At 49.5% G+C, this 15896-nt stretch overlaps 1 protein-coding gene across 2 annotated transcripts in view; it reads left to right on the forward strand.

The window, feature by feature from the left end:
- Positions 1-592: 592 nt before the first annotated feature.
- Positions 593-15896, forward strand: part of CARD11 (caspase recruitment domain family member 11) — a 108495-nt gene continuing 93191 nt past the window's right edge. Inside the window, exon 1 of one of the 2 annotated variants that reach the window (XM_061207991.1) lies at positions 593-1007. The gene's annotated coding sequence lies outside the window, so the exon portion shown is untranslated. The remainder of the gene's footprint in view (positions 1008-15896) is intronic. The other variant, XM_061207990.1, reaches the window with a different exon arrangement.

Consider the following 15896-nt stretch of genomic DNA (forward strand, 5'->3'; position numbering starts at 1 on the left):
TGGCCCAGATTTTTAAGTTCATGATTCAGAAAAACCCTTGGGACCTTCCCCCCCTTACAGCCCTGTGAGAGAGTAAGGCACCCAGGGGCCTGGGCCGCAGCTTTGGGGCCAAATTATTAAACGGATGACATCCAGAAGTCACAATTTCCCCTACAGGTACTGAGTCTGAGAGCGCTGGGCGGGGGAGGGTGGGTGCGGAGGGCCACAGGCAGTGGGGTGACAGACTCTGTCACCATCAAGGGTCCAGGAGGGGTGTGTGCGGCCCTCCGAGGTGTGCTGACCGCCAGGCAAGCCCCAGGAAGCTTCCAGAACAGAGGCTGAGGGAGAGAAGAGCCCTGGGGATGCCCAAGGCCGCAGGATCCCTTGCTTCCCACTTCTCTGTGGGAAAAGCCTCCCCCGCAGATCGCAGATCGCAGTGACGCCTCTGGGAGTTCTTCAAAACGGGGCCAATTCCTCCGAGAGGGCAGCTGCTCCAACGTCCCTCCCACGCAGGGCCTGGCGCGCCTTCAAGGGGGTGTCCCTTCCCACGGCCGCTCCGGGCTCTGGGCCGGGCTCGGTGGCCTCGGTGTCGGAGCCGGCTGCGGACTGCGGCCCAGGCGGCAGGCGGGGGTCCAGCCTCACGCGACCCGGGGCGGGGCCTCGCGGCCCCGGGCCCAGCGCTCCCGCCCCATCAGCTCGCCGCCCGCCCCGCGGCCGGGACGCAGGCCCCGCCCCTCCCCCTCCCCCTCTTCCTTATCTCTTTTTCTAACCTTTTGCATTTTTTTTAGTCTCATTTCCTGTCGGGTTTTGCATTTCCCTCCCCCTTCCAGCCTGTGACACACTTTCTCTCCTTTTTTCTCTCTTTTGCCTCCTTTGGCCTCCGGACTGCTGCCCGGGTGGCGCGCGGCCCCCTACCGGCCCTGCAGCCCCTGGGCCGGCTGCGCCCCTCGCACGGTCCGGGCGGCGGGGACCGAGGGCCGGGGCCCCGGGGGGAAGACGGCGGCCTGCGCGGAGCATGAGCGGCCCAGGTAGGCGCGGCGGACGCGGGGGTGGGGACACGGGGGACGGCGGGGGCGGCGCGGTCGTGGGGAGGGGGGACGCGGGGGGCCCGGGGTCCTCGGCGGGCGGCGCGGAGTCGGGGCGCCGTGCGGGGGTCTGGAGGGGCTCGCTTTGCTGGTCCCGCGCTGCCGGACCGCCATCCCTCTCTCACCATCTCTTTCCCCCTTTCCCCTCTGGCTCCATCGCTATCTCCCTCTCCCCGCCTGCCTTTGGAAAACTTTATCTCCACTTTCCATCTCCCTGTATCCCGCCTCCGAGTTCCTCTCGGACCGTCTGTCTCTGGGTGGCCCCGCCTGGCAAAGTCCCCAGCCCCTCAGAGAAGAAAGGGATGAAAGGGGGGGGCCGGCCCGGCAGGGCGCCCCTCGGTGCCCCTGCCCCAGAAGGAGGAAAAGAACTTTTCTAAGACGTGAAAGGACAGGAAGTTTCCAGACCACAGCCGGGCCTGACTCGGAGGCTCCCTAGAAGGTGGAGCCCCTGGGAGGGGAGGGGAGGGGAGGGGAGGGGAGGGCGGGGGGGAAGGACAGCCCCTCCCATGGGGAGAGTGTGGAACCAGGAGGGGCCCAGGCTCCCCGCAAAGCCAGGATGAGGTCCTAGTGGCCTCGTGCCTTAAGTCCCCACCCCCGTGACACTGACCTCCCCCACCCCAGGACACTGCCCAGGCTGGAAGGGGCCCCCGTGGTCTCCTGAACTCTCTCGGCACAGGGAAAGGAGAGGGCTTCTCTGTCCCTTCAGAGTTCAGAGCACAGTTGGAGGGCCCCCAGGGAGACAGTTCTGGTGCAGGGAGCAGGGCCAGCTTGACGGGTACGTGCGTCTGAGCTCCCAGCTTCCTGGCACCTGGTCTGGAGAGTGTCAGCAGAGGACCATCCCCACAAACCTGGTCTGTGGACCAAACCCATCTCTGCCCAGCCTGCCCCCAAACCTTTGATTTGTGGTAGGAAAAAATTTCTCCTGACATTTACCACCTCTCCTGAAAGTGTAAGGCTACCAGCCTCCCAAGGAAGGAAAGAAACGTTGGTCCATCACTGGACGATTATTGGGTGCCGCCTCTGTGGTTATTGGGTGCCAGAAGTCCCGAGCCGTAGGTTAATGCGAGGACAGGAATTTAGCTACAGTGTTCCACTTCTGTCCTTGCCCTGAGTCTCCACTTCTCTCTAACCCCCAGCCAGCTGTAAAGAAATGATGGTCCCCGCTGTGGGCCGGGGCTGATCAGAGGGCAAAGGGAGCCTGGGACTGACTCAGCCTCATCACATCCCAGCAAAATGGTTTGGATGTCTGTGCATTTTATTAGCACCCATATCAAAAAGGAAGTCTGTTAGCCCCACCAGCCCCTACAGTCCTGACTCTGTGTACAAATGTTCCTTTGTGTGATTTTTTTTTTAAATTGTGGTAAAATACACATGACATAAAATTTACTATCTTAACCACTTTTAAGGGTATAGTTCAGGGGTATTAAGTACATTCACATTGTTGTACAACCATCACCACCATCCATCTCCAGAACTTTCCATCCTCCCAAACTGAAACTCTGTCGCCATTAAACAACTCCCCATCCCCTTCTCCAGCCCCTGGAAACCACCCTTCTACTTTCTGTCTCTATGAATTTGACTCCTCTAGGGACCCCATGTAAGTGGAATCCTGCAGTATTTGTTCTTTTGTGTCTGGCTTATTTCACTGAGCATCATGTCCTCAAGGTTCACCCATGTTGTAGCAGTTGTCAGAATTTCCTTCCTTTTTAAGGCTGAATAATATTCCATTGTGTGGATGGACCACAGTTTGTTTATCCATTAATCCTTTATGTGATCTTTTATTTATTTTTTATTTTTTTAAAGATTTAATTTTATTTATATTTGGCTTGTTGGGTTTTCGTTGCAGTGCGCAGGCTTCTCCTTGTGGTGGCTTCTCTTGTTGCGGAGCCCGGACTCTAAGCGCGCAGGCTCAGTAGTTGTGGCGCACGGCCTTAGTTGCTCTGTGGCATGTGGGATCCTCCCGGACCAGGGATCGAACCCGTGTCCCTGCATTGGCAGGCGGATTCTTATCCACTGCGCCACCAGGGAAGTCCCTATGTGATCTTTTAAAATGACTTGTAAACCTAACTCTTCTTCTAAAGGTGGTGGCCCTTGTTTGAATCACTCAGTGGGCACTGTCTGGGTGACACTGTCTGGGTGATGGTACCAGCTACCGTCGGGGACACACAGAAGGAACGAGAGACCCAGACATCCTCCCCTAAATAGTTCAGGCCCTACAGTCGTGTTGCCATGACCAGAGGGTGGCAGAGGCTCAAACTAGAGGAAAGGATTGAGGGAAGGAAGGATGGCGGGAGGCGAGTGTGGGCGATGGTGGGACTCAGAGAGCCCAGCAGTCAGTGGAAGGTTCCAGGCTGAGACTGTGCTGGTGGGGCAACATCCCAGCTAACTTCTCCACTTTCCGACATGCGTTTCTCCACCTTTCCGATGGAAACCTTGCGGTGCCTGCCTGCATTGCTGATTATAGCACTTCATGCGAGAAGGGCCAAATCGAGTCCCAGTGTGCAGGTGATTATGGTGAAAAGGGACACCAGATGCTGATAAACAGAGCTCCTCCCATCAGTTTAAAACTGCCTTCCGTCCTCTCTTGCTTTGTCCCCACACTTGGCCTTGAAGACAGTGAGTGCCTCCTGGTAATCGGGACGATGGTGAAGTCCCGCGAGGGCCAGAATGCCCAGATGACCACCCCGACACAGAGCGTGACCAGATCTGTGAAACTTGGGGTAAAAAGAGGTCAGATCAAGGGGGAAAGGCCTCAGGAGGTCCACGGTCCGCCTTCTGGGTTGGAGGCCGAGGTGGGGGGTGGGAAGGAGCCTCGGGCTATGGCCCAGACGCGGCTTCCAGTCGTGACTGCCCACCTGGGCCGGCCTGTCATCCCTTCAGCTCTCTGGGAGTCATCTCTCCCCAGTGAAATCAGGATATTAATACTGATTATTTTCAGTCTTGTCAGTTACACCAAGCATAAAATGAGAAAACTCGAGACGTGCCATACTCTTCCCGTTGCTGTTATTCCTGAGATCCGGGGAGGATAAGTGGATGGACGCTTAGGTCCGGACCTGGGGCTGGAGTGCGGCTTTCCCCACCCCGCGCCGGGTGGACTTCCTTTCTTAGTCTTCTGCTCTGCAGTCCTAATCTTCCAGGGCAGCCGAGAGGATTGAAGGAAATCTACCCTGTAGATGTACTGCATTATCCAGGAGGTCTAGAGCATTTTGAATTGATTTAAATATGGGAACACAAAGAAAAGGAAAAGACGACTATCAAGGAAGCCCCTTAAAACCGCTTTTCTGCTAAAGAAAAATTAGATTGGCAGATTCCCAGGTGCCAGCCTCCTCACCCGTGCCACGGCGCATGGGAAGAACACGGCTTGTGCACTTCACACTCAAGGAACACGCCCTGTACACCTTCCCCCAAAGTCTCCTTGAGCAGCTCCTGCTTGTGGGTCAATGGTTTTAATAGGGTGACTATTTCCAGGGGGTAACCTTTTTGGTTGTGATTTGTTCAGGGCTCTGAGATTGTAACGGTCGCTGTCAGATTGGTGTAATGGGCCAGTGCCGCGGGGTAATGAAGGGTCCCTGCTCCCGCCTCTGGCAAAAGCGCTCTGTCTTCGCTGGTCCAGTCCCGCAGTCAAGCTCCCCAGGCTCATCTCTTACGTCACGGTCCTCTGGTCCTCGAGCTCCTCACAAGTGGGTGAGCCAGAGCAAGGGCTCCATCCTCCCCGCGTGGTTTCTGTGTCAGGGTGTAACCTTCCTTCTTACCCCAAATCCAACTCTGGAATGTATGTCCTCATACTCGAGTGTGGCGGTGACAAAGCGGGGCCCCAGGCTCTGTCCACATACCTCACAAATCCTGCAGGTACCACAGCAACACCTGTCAGACTCTGCTTTGTACAGTCAGCGCCATCCCCCGGTGCTGGACCCGTCCACTGAGAGGCAGGTTCCTCCAGGTGGAAAGATCTACGGACTTTTGGAGCCAGGCAGAAAGGGCGTCTGCCCCGGCTCTGCCACGTACTAGCTATGTGACCTCGGGAAAGTCACCGGTGGCTCTGAGCCTCAATGGCCACGTGTGTAAAATGAAAGTACCACCCCTAAATTAACATAGACCAAAGTGTTTCCAACTAAGAGTGCTCTGCTTTTAAAGGTGTACTTCTGACTTGGTTATTTTTGACAGAGTTGGGGGTAGGAGGTAGAATAGAGTGATGAATTTGATGCAAAACTGAATTTATCTGAGAGAGCTATTTCCTTAATTTACAGCGAACTCTCAAAAGAAATCGGTGAGATGCAGGAATCGGCACACTTCTTCTGTAAACGTCCAGATAGTAAATACCTGAGGCTCTGAGAGCCAGAAGGTCCCTGTGGAAACGGCTCTGCTCTGTCCTTGCCATGTGGCCGGATTTGGCCAGTGGGGCAGGATGGGCAGTGCAGGGGTGGGCCCTCCACTGCAGTTTGCTGACTCCAGAATTAGGGAACTCGACCCAAGGGAAAAATGCTTAAAGGATGTGAACAAACAGAATATGAACAGCCCAGTCAATTTACAATGAATAAATGCGAAGTAATACAACAGAGAGATGCCTTTTTTTCACTGTCCGACTGGCAAAGATCAAAACATTTGATAAAACGTTATATTGGCAAGAGAAACGAGAAGCAGGTAGTCTAATACGCTGTGGATTTGACAATATGTACCAGCATGATAAGTGAATCAACCCAAGAATTCCACTTCTAAGAATTATCTCACAGATAGACTTGTCCATCTTTCTGTGCACGCTGATGTTAATTGTAGCATTGTTTTTAATGGGAAAAAACTTGAAACCACACAAATGCTCCTCAAAAGCAAGATCCATCCATCCAGTGGAATTCTGTGAGGCCATTAATGAGACAGGGGCATAGAGGGAGTTTCTGGAAGAAAGCACTAGCACCTATAAGAAACTGCTCTAGTAGGACGTCTGGGGAATGGTGGCTGGGTGGACGAAGGGGAAAATTCTAGTTTTTTTTTTTTTTTAACATCTTTATTGGAGTATAATTGCTTTACAATAGTGTGTTAGTTTCCGCTTTATAACAAAGTGAATCAGTTATACATATACATATGTCCCCATATCTCTTCCCTCTTGCATCTCCCTCCCTCCCACCCTCCCTATCCCACCCCACTAGGTGGTCACAGAGCACCAAGCTGATCTCCCTGTGCTATGCGGCTGCTTCCCACTGGCCCTCAGTTTTACATTTGGTAGTGTATATGTCCATGCCACTCTCTCACTTTGTCCCAGCTTACCCTTCCCCCTCCCTGTGTCCTCAAGTCCATTCTCTAGGAGGTCTGCGTCTTTATTCTTGTCTTGCGCCTAGGTTCTTCATGACCATTTTTTGTTTGTTTGTTTGTTTAGATTCCATATATATGTGTCAGCATACGGTATTTGTTTTTCTCTTTCTGACTTACTCTGTATGACAGTCTCTAGGTCCATCTACCTCACTGCAAATAACTCAGTTTCATTCCTTTTTATGGCTGAGTAATATTCCATTGTATATATGTGCCACATCTTCTTTATCCATTCATCTGTTGATGGACACTTCGGTTGCTTCCATGTCCTGGCTATTGTAAATAGAGCTGCAATGAACATTTTGGTACATGACTCTTTTTGAATTATGGTTTTCTCAGGGTATATGCCCAGTAGTGGGATTGCTGGGTCATATGGTAGTTCTATTTTTAGTTTTTTAAGGAACGTCCATACTGTTCTTCATAGTGGCTGTATCAACTTACATTCCCACCAACAGTGCAAGAGGGTTCCCTTTTCTCCACACCCTCTCCGGCATTTATTGTTTGTAGATTTTTTGATGATGGCCATTCTGACCGGTGTGAGATTATATCTCATTGTAGTTTTGATTTGCATTTCTCTAATGATTAATGATGTTGAGCATTCTTTCATGTGTCTGTTGGCAATCTGTATATCTTCTTTGGAGAAATGTCTGTTTAGGTCTTCTGCCCATTTCTGGATTGGGTTGTTTGTTTTTTTAATATTGAGCTGCATGAGCAGCTTGTAAATTTTGGAGATTAATCCTTTGTCAGTTGCTTCATTTGCAACTATTTTCTACCATTCTGAGGATTGTCTTTTCGTCTTGTTTATGGTTTCCTTTGCTGTGCAAAAGCTTTTAAGTTTCATTAGGTCCCATTGGTTTATTTTTGTTTTTATTTCCATTTCTCTAGGAGGTGGGTCAAAAAGGATCTTGCTGTGATTTATGTCATAGAGTGTTCTGCCTGTGTTTTCCTCTAAGAGTTTGATAGTGTCTGGCCTTACATTTAGGTCTTTAATCCATTTTGAGTTTATTTTTGTGTATGGTCTTAGGGAGTGTTCTAATTTCATTCTTTTACTGAATGTAGCTGTTCAGTTTTCCCAGCACCACTTATTGAAGAGGCTATCTTTTCTCCACTGTATATTCTTGCCTCCTTTATCAAAGATAAGGTGACCATATGTGGGTAGGTTTATCTCTGGGCTTTCTATCCTGTTCCATTGACCTATATTTCTGTTTCTGTGCCAGTACCATACTGTCTTGATTACTGTAGCTTTGTAGTATAGTCTGAAGTCCAGGAGCCTGATTCCTCCAGCTCCGTTTTTCTTTCTCAAGATTGCTTTGGCTATTCGGGGTCTTTTGTGTTTCCATACAAATTGTGAAATTTTTTGTTCTAGTTCTGTGAAAAATGCCATTGGTAGTTTGATAGGGATTGCATTGAATCTGTAGATTGCTTTGGGTAGTAGAGTCATTTTCACAATGTCGATTCTTCCAATCCAAGAACATAGTATATCTCTCCATCTATTTGTATCATCTTTAATTTCTTTCACCAGTGTCTTATAATTTTCTGCATACAGGTCTTTTGTCTCCTTAGGTAGGTTTATTCCTAGATATTTTATTCTTTTTGTTGCAATGGTAAATGGGAGTGTTTTCTTAATTTCACTTTCAGATTTTTCATCATTAGTGTATAGGAATGCAAGAGATTTCTGTGCATTAATTTTGTGTGCTACTTTACCAAATTCATTGATTAGCTCTAGCAGTTTTCTGGTAGCATCTTTAGGATTCTCTATGTATAGTATCATGTCATCTGCAAACAGTGACAGCTTTACTTTTTCTTTCCCAATTTGGATTCCTTTTATTTCTTTTTCTTCTCTGATTGCTGTGGCTAAAACTTCCAAAACTATGTTGAATAATAGTGGTGAGAGTGGGCAACCTTGTTTTGTTCCTGATCTTAGTGGAAATGGTTTCAGTTTTTCACCATTGAGGACAATGTTGGCTGTGGGTTTGTCATATATGATCTTTATTATGTTGAGGAAAGTTCCCTCTATGCCTACTTTCTGGAGGATTTTTATCATAAATGGGTGTTGAATTTTGTCGAAAGCTTTCTCTGCATCTATTGAGATGATCGTATGGTTTTTCTCCTTCAATTTGTTAATATGGTGTATCACGTTGATTGATTTGCATATATTGAAGAAACCTTGCATTCCTGGGATAAACCCCACTTGATCATAGTGTATGATCCTTTTAATGTGCTGTTGGATTCTGTTTGCTAGTATTTTGTTGAGGATTTTTACATCTATGTTCATCAGTGATATTGGCCTGTAGTTTTCTTTCTTTGTGACATCTTTGTCTGGTTTTGGTATCAGAGCAATGTTGGCCTCTTAGAATGAGTTTGGGAGTGTTCCTCCCTCTGCTATATTTTGGAAGAGTTTGAGAAGGATAGGTGTTAGCTCTTCTCTAAATGTTTGATAGAATTCACCTGTAAAGCCATCTGGTCCTGGGCTTTTGTTTGTTGGAAGATTTTTAATCACAGTTTCAATTTCAGTGCTTGTGATTGGTCTGTTCATAGTTTCTATTTCTTCCTGGTTCAGTTTCAGAAGGTTGTGCATTTCTAAGAATTTGTCCATTTCTTCCAGGTTGTCCATTTTATTGGCATATAGTTGCTTCTAGTAATCTCTCATGATCCTTTGTATTTCTGCAGTGTCAGTTGTTACTTCTCCTTTTTCATTTCTAATTCTATTGATTTGAGTCTTCTCCTCTAGTATTCATTTTGTGTCCTTTTCTTTTGTTTGTTTTTTAACCCTGAGCAACTGTTATCATTTTGATTAAGAAAACAAGAAGGAGAAGTCAGGTTCAGAAGAGAACAGCAAGGGTGGTCCCCATGAACTGCTGTCCCGCTTAGTCTTAGCTGTCCTGATTCCCAACCTGCTGGGTTGCAGGAAGAGAGTTCCTCTCGCAGTGACTTCTGATTTCAGCTGTGTCCCAGTAAGAGAAATCACAGGGCCTCCGCGCTCCTGTGGAAAGGCAAAATTGATTGGTTTAAAAAAAAAAAAAAAAAAAAAGGGATTTGTTTTAAATTAAGGCAGAGCACACACACAGTACACATCCCAAATCTGAAGTGCACTATGGGGGAGGTTTCACACCCACCCACGTAGCCGATCATCCAGATCGAGACATGGGTCCTTTCCAGGCCTCCAGGGGGTAGGGGTCTCATGCTCCTTCCCGGTTGCTAAGCCCCCCACCCTTTTTGCCTGTCCTTGAATGTCACGTAAATGGCATCACACAGAGTGTGCTCTTGTGTCTCCGACTTGATTCATCCATGTGTGTAGCAGTCATTGGGGTTTTTTCCTTGCCGTATAGTGTTGCACTGTGAGCGTTTACCACAATTTATGTATCCATCCTACCGCTGAGGAACATGAGCGTCGTGTGCAGTTTGGGGCTATTGTGAGAGCTGCTGTGAACACTCTTGCAGAAGTCTTGGTGGTGATGACCCACTTTTTTTTAATCTGAGGGCGAACAGAAACCTTGTGCCAGCATTACTGGAGGTTTAGCCAATTGTTATTTCAGTGGATGAATGCTGATACGAAGTAAAACTGCGTTTTATTGACATTAGTGCTTCGTTCCCTGCCTCTGAGTAAGGATTCGGTCATTCACTGAACTTTTCTAAGAAGAAATGGCCTTTTTAAAAAGGGATTCAAGTGTGGCTGGTTCGGGGGGGTGTGGGGGAGTGTGCGGTTGAATAATAATGATACCTTGCACTTCTCTCCGAGTCTCCTGGCTTCAGTTCTCAGATGCTTTTCAAAATCAACTTGTGAAGCTCCGTGGCACCTGGGGAGCTGAGGCCACAGCCATGCCGGTTTGCGGGTGGGAGGCAGAGACGCATGGCGATTCCCAATTCCTTGTGGGAGTTCTCCATCCTCAAAAATCGTGTCTTCTGTACTCCTAGAGGAGGTTCTGTCACGGGGCCCTGGAGACGCAGGCGTTCTGAGTTTGGGGAGGTTTTAGGCTGTAAAGGAAAGTGGCCCTAGGAAGGAGAGGGTGGTTTCCTATAACTGCTCCGAGTAGGGGAGACCACCCGACTACAGCAGAGCAGAGGGCTGTCCCCAAGGAATGGGTCAATCTCCTTCCCCCTCAGTTTTGTATAGCAATTCTGTATAATGTTGTATCTTTCTTAACTGATTTAAAAATATGCTTTTGAAACCCAACCATTTATGTCAGACTACCTGGGCCCAAGAGGCTCCCGTGCCCTAAGCTGATGACCATCCTTCCTCCTTCGACCCACCAGCCGCCCCCGGCCTCCCCTGGCCCCCGGCCTCTCCGGGCCCCCGGCCTCCTCCTCCACCCGCCTGGTTCTGCCTCCACGCAGGCGCCAGAGCCACCTTGTACATGCAGAGATGCTTCTATGGCGGTTGTCTCCTTTTTCTCCAGTATCATCAACTTTTTTCCTTCTCTCCAAGGATCATTCCGACCAGAGTACAAATATGCTGCAGTTCCCCCCATCTTTAAAGAAAAAAACCCAAACCTGCTTTGATTTCATATTCCCTTGTAGCTGTCACTGCCTTGCTCTGTACCCCTTTTCTGTTAGTCTGTCGGGGCTGCTGTAACAGAGTACTGCCGACCGGGGAGTGGCGCGGGGGAAGGGGGGTTAAACAATTGAAGTTTATTCTCCTAGTTCTGGAGGCTGGAAGTCCGAGATCAAGGTGTGGGCAGGGCTGGTGTCTCCTGAGGCTTCTCTCCTTGACTTGTAGGTGGCCGCCTTCTAGCTGTGTCCTCACGTGGTCAGCCCTCTGTGTGCATGCACCCCTGGTGTCTCTCTGTGTGTCCAACCTCCTCTTCTTACGAGGACACCAGCCCCACTGGATTAGGGCTCACCCTAACGGTCTCACGTTAACTCAGTCACTCCTTAAAGGCTTTATCTCCAACTACAGGTAGTGGGGCTAGGGCTTCAGCATATGAATTTGGGGGGATGCAACTCAGCCATCACACCTTTACAGACGGTCTCTTTGAAAGTGTTGTCTACACTGTCTGTCCTCATTTCCTGTCCCCGCATTCTGTCCTGGACCCACTTCAGTCAGACTTCTGCCCCCAGAGTCCCCAGGTCCAGGTCCACTCTTAGTCCTCGGGGGCATTAGCTCAGTCTGTCTACCTCTCCTCCTCGGAGTGTGGCGTGGGTTCCCTCTCTTGGTTTCTCCCGCCTTCCCGGCCACTCCTTCCTAGTCTCTCTTTTCTGATTCTTCTGTGTCCCCTGACCTCTAAGGTCAAAGGGCCTCGGCCTCTTCTCCCTCTGCACTCCTTCCTGGATGGTCTCATCTAGTCTCATGGCTTCAAAGCCACCTCTGTGTTCATGACTCCCAAGTTTATACCTCCTGCCAGGCCTCCCCTCCTGAACTGTGCACTTCAGTAGCCAGTGGTCTTGACTAACCCGGACATGGAGTTGATCCAAAACCAAACTTCCGATTTTCCCATCCCTAAGTCCTCTCTCCCATCCTGCCAAGTGCTCAGCTTTGAAACCTTGGGGTGGTCTTTGATTCCTCTCTTAGAAATAGGAATGTGTCCACTCGCTCAGCACAGAAAACCCAAGTGTTCTGGCTCGGTCACAAAGAATGTCATTCCCATGCCTTGTTGGTGCATCTTTCAGGCGACTTGTACCCCTAACAGATGGGGCACAGCTGGAGATGATGTGCTGGAGAGAACCCGGGGCTCAGAAGGCAGGGGTGAGATTCGGGTGCTGGGCCACTAACCCATTGGGCCGTCTTGGCCAAGTCCCTTCTCTGCTCTGGGCTCAGTTTCCTCATAAGTGAAGTGAGACAGGAGACGGGGCCGGGGATGGCAAATGGGTTTCACCTTGAGGGCCAGCTCCGCGGAAGAGAGTTCTGTGATCGATTGCCCATGTCTGCTGTGGGTGTGAAACTGACAATTGGAGCCCGGGTGCCCCCCATTAGTCATCCCTGCCCTGGCTCCTCACCACCAAGAACCCTTCCAGCTTTAAAAATCTGTGATCGCGCCCTGACCTTGAGCAAATCACTTCACTGTCCCAAGATTTTGTTTCTTCGCAAGCGAGGTGGAGATAAATAATCCCTGCCTTCCTACCACACAAAATTGCTCTGAGGAGCGTATGAGATAGTGGGTGAAAAATTGCTTGGAAAATAACAGAACGTTATATAAATGCAAGGTTTCATTGTTATTAACGGACCTCCCTGGTCATGATTTGTGTTAGTCATGCCTTCCTCTGAACCGTCTTCTAGGGCTGGGCAAGAAGCCTTTGCTTTCATTTTTGCCCCTGCCCCCCACCTCGGGCAAGACAGTGCCATTTGGATTTCCCTAGTGATGATGAGAAAGGGGATTAATATGGATGTTGGGTGTGGGGGTGATCTTTCTGTGCTTGGAAGATCTCAGCATCTTTCACAGCCCCCGGGGCAGGTGAAACCAGGAAGCCTTCTCCAGAGCCTTTCAGCTACTCAGCACCGTCTTACCCTCCCACCATCACCCCACCACTTTGTGACACTTCTGCACAACAGGTGGGGAAAAATCTTCCCAAAGTAAATTTTTGTCTCCCTCAAGGGTTCATCTGTATTATCCAAATGTCTGGAATTAAATTAATTCTCCGGTTGGGCAGTTGGGAGCGGTGGGTCTCCCCGGAGCGCTGCTGAGCACAGCTCCGGTTAATTTCTGGAGCAGGCACCTGCCCTGCAGCCTGTGGGAATCCAGGGGAGATATCCAGATATAGCTATTTTTGTTACCTGATGAAAAAAGCATCCCTTCCCCCAATCTACAATTCTCCCCTCTTTCACCTTGAATGTTGTTAATGCCCCGTGTTTTCTGCCAAAATCCCAAAGAGAGTCTGTTTGCAGCTTCCCGTGTGCATTAACTTGTCCCAGAGACCCAGGGGAGCCATCTGTTCTTACATTATTTGGTGTAAGCAAAGCTTTGGGGCATTTCTTCTTGCCAGTGGTGTGTTCTGAGCTGGTTTCTTTGCTCAGGCTCTTATTTATTGGCGAGTGCGTCTCATTTCCTTCTTCCCTCCTGCAGCCTTTGTCATGAACAGTGTTCGGCACAGTGTGAAATGAGAAGCATTCAGAACTCTTCTAAGACATAAAGGTTTGATTTCTTTTTTCTTTTTTTTTTTTTAAGTGGCAGAAAAATAAAGGACTTGAGTTTCCTGTAGGACTGGAAACAGTGAATCAGATTTTTTGTTTTGCTTAAAACCTGAAAATCTCAGGCAGCAGTTGAGAGTCTCTGGACAGGGCTGAGTGCTGTGTTTGGGGGTTTAGGGTGATGTCCCTTCCCCACGGGCCATTCCACGGGAGAGGGGCTGGCCACCCACAGAGACTGATTTGAGAGGGACCAGAAAGGCTACCTGAGTCACAGAGCTGCTTAAGGCAGAGTGGGCACTGACACTTCCTGCCTTGCCTTTTCTGCTCCGTGAGGCATTTCAGTGATTCAGTGCCTGGTGTTATCCACAGACTAATGGGTGCAGTGCGCGTGAGCTCTCCCTCTCCCAGCAGGCGACCTTGGACAAGTCGTTGAAGTCATTGGTGAAGTGGGGATAAGACTTCCCTTCCCACAGGAAGTTAGATGAGATACCACCTCCCAAGTGCCATGAGGCAGGCAAGACATCCAGGGAGGCATGGTTGGGACAGGTGCGCACTCGTGATACAGGTGTGCCATGCTCGTTAGCAGGATGCCCTGGAGAAAGTTCAGAAGGGCCCCTGACAAACCTATAATCTAGCATGAGCCATTTGCTTACATCCCTTGCCTGATCCCCGTTCGTTAACATCCATTACTACCCTTATCCTTTTATTCATCCCTTAACGAGTACCCAGTGCCTGCCACTCCCGGGCAGTCCGCTAGGTGCCAGGGATAAACAGATGTAAGGGCGGGGTCCTCACCCCAATAAGCCTGTACTCAGGTGAGGAGACAGTCAGTTGCAAGATAAAGGAGGCACGCATTGAAGACGGGTGTGAGAGAGAGGGCCACCCGGGTCTGCCCAGGGAGACAGAGACCCCCAGGGCCGATAGAAGCTGAAATGAGACTTGGAAAATAATGAGGCTTTTGCCAGGCAGAGACGTGGGAAGGGCCCTCTAAGGAGAGAAACCGCACGTGCCCAGCCGTGGAGGTGTGATGAGTGTCAGTGTTGGCAAAAAGACGGGAAGATGTGGGGACGGGGGAGGAGGGGCCACCGAGAGCCCCCAGATGCCTTGCCGAGGGGGCAGATGCTGTCCTGTGGGCGAGCGCCAGACACTGGGGTGACTGAGCCATGACTGGGAGCCAGGATGGATGTGCAGGTTCGAAAGATCACACACAGCGGTGTGGAGAACAGATGGGAGACTGGGGGCAAGAGGCACGGAGGGCCCCCTCTGATGGGACGTGGGCCAGGATGAGCTGTGTCTTTAAGTAAACTTTATGGATGCATAACATTCATGCAGGAGGCGTGCACACATCCTAAGTGTGCAGCACGACGGATTTTCGCAAAGTGAACGCACGGTGTCCCCAGCACCCAGATCAAGAAACAGAACGTGACCAGATGAAAAATAATATATTTTTTTTAATAATTTTTTTAAAATTTATTTTTATTTATTTATGGCTGTGTTGGGTCTTCGTTTCTGTGCGAGGGCTTCCTCTAGTTGTGGCAAGCGGGGGCCACTCTTCATCGCGGTGCGCGGGCCTCTCACTATCGCGGCCTCTCTTGTTGGGAGCACAGGCTCCAGACGCGCAGGCTCAGTAATTGCGGCTCACGGGCCCAGTTGCTCCGCGGCATGTGGGATCTTCCCAGACCAGGGCTCGAACCCGTGTCCCCTGCATTGGCAGGCAGATTCTCAACCACTGCGCCACCAGGGAAGCCCTGAAAAATAATATTTTAATGAAAAACAATAATGGCTTTTCATAGCATAGTAATTTTTAGTATAAGTCTGTCCCAAATACTGCACGGGACATTCACTTTCTTCAAAATGATTGGTTATTCAAGATACGAATCTAACTGGGCGCCCTGTATTTTTTCTGATAACCCTGGATGCATCCACATTGTTGCAGGTGGCAGTAGTTCTTCCATGTTTTTATTGCCAGCAAGAGTCTATTTTATGACTGTTGCACATTTTATCGAGACTACCACTGACGGATCACTGAGTTGTTTCCAATTTGAGGACATTATGAATGAGGCTGCTCTGAGCACTCTTACACTTACCTTTTGGAGACACGGGCTTGTATTTCCACCCAAGAGTGGATTTGCTGGATCTTAGACTATGTTTATATTCAGCTCTAATAAATACTACCAAATAGTTTTCCAAGAACGTTGTTGCAAACTACACCCCATCAGTAGTGGAAGAGCGTTCCAGTTGCTCCACATCTTTTCTCACACAGCATTGTCTGTCTCTTCATTTAGCTATTTCAGTGGGTGTGCAGTCAAAACAAAGCATTGTGCAGTTTTAATTTGCGTTTCACTTGTGGCTGGGCCGAGTGCCTTTTCATGTATTGATCGGCCATTTTGGCTGTCCTCCTCTGTGAAGTGTCTGTTAGAGTTTTGCCCACTTTTCTGTTGTCGTGTCTTTTTCTTATTGAATTGGAG

Source organism: Eubalaena glacialis, chromosome 13 (genome assembly GCF_028564815.1).
Source record: "Eubalaena glacialis isolate mEubGla1 chromosome 13, mEubGla1.1.hap2.+ XY, whole genome shotgun sequence".
Lineage (NCBI taxonomy): Eukaryota > Metazoa > Chordata > Mammalia > Artiodactyla > Balaenidae > Eubalaena > Eubalaena glacialis.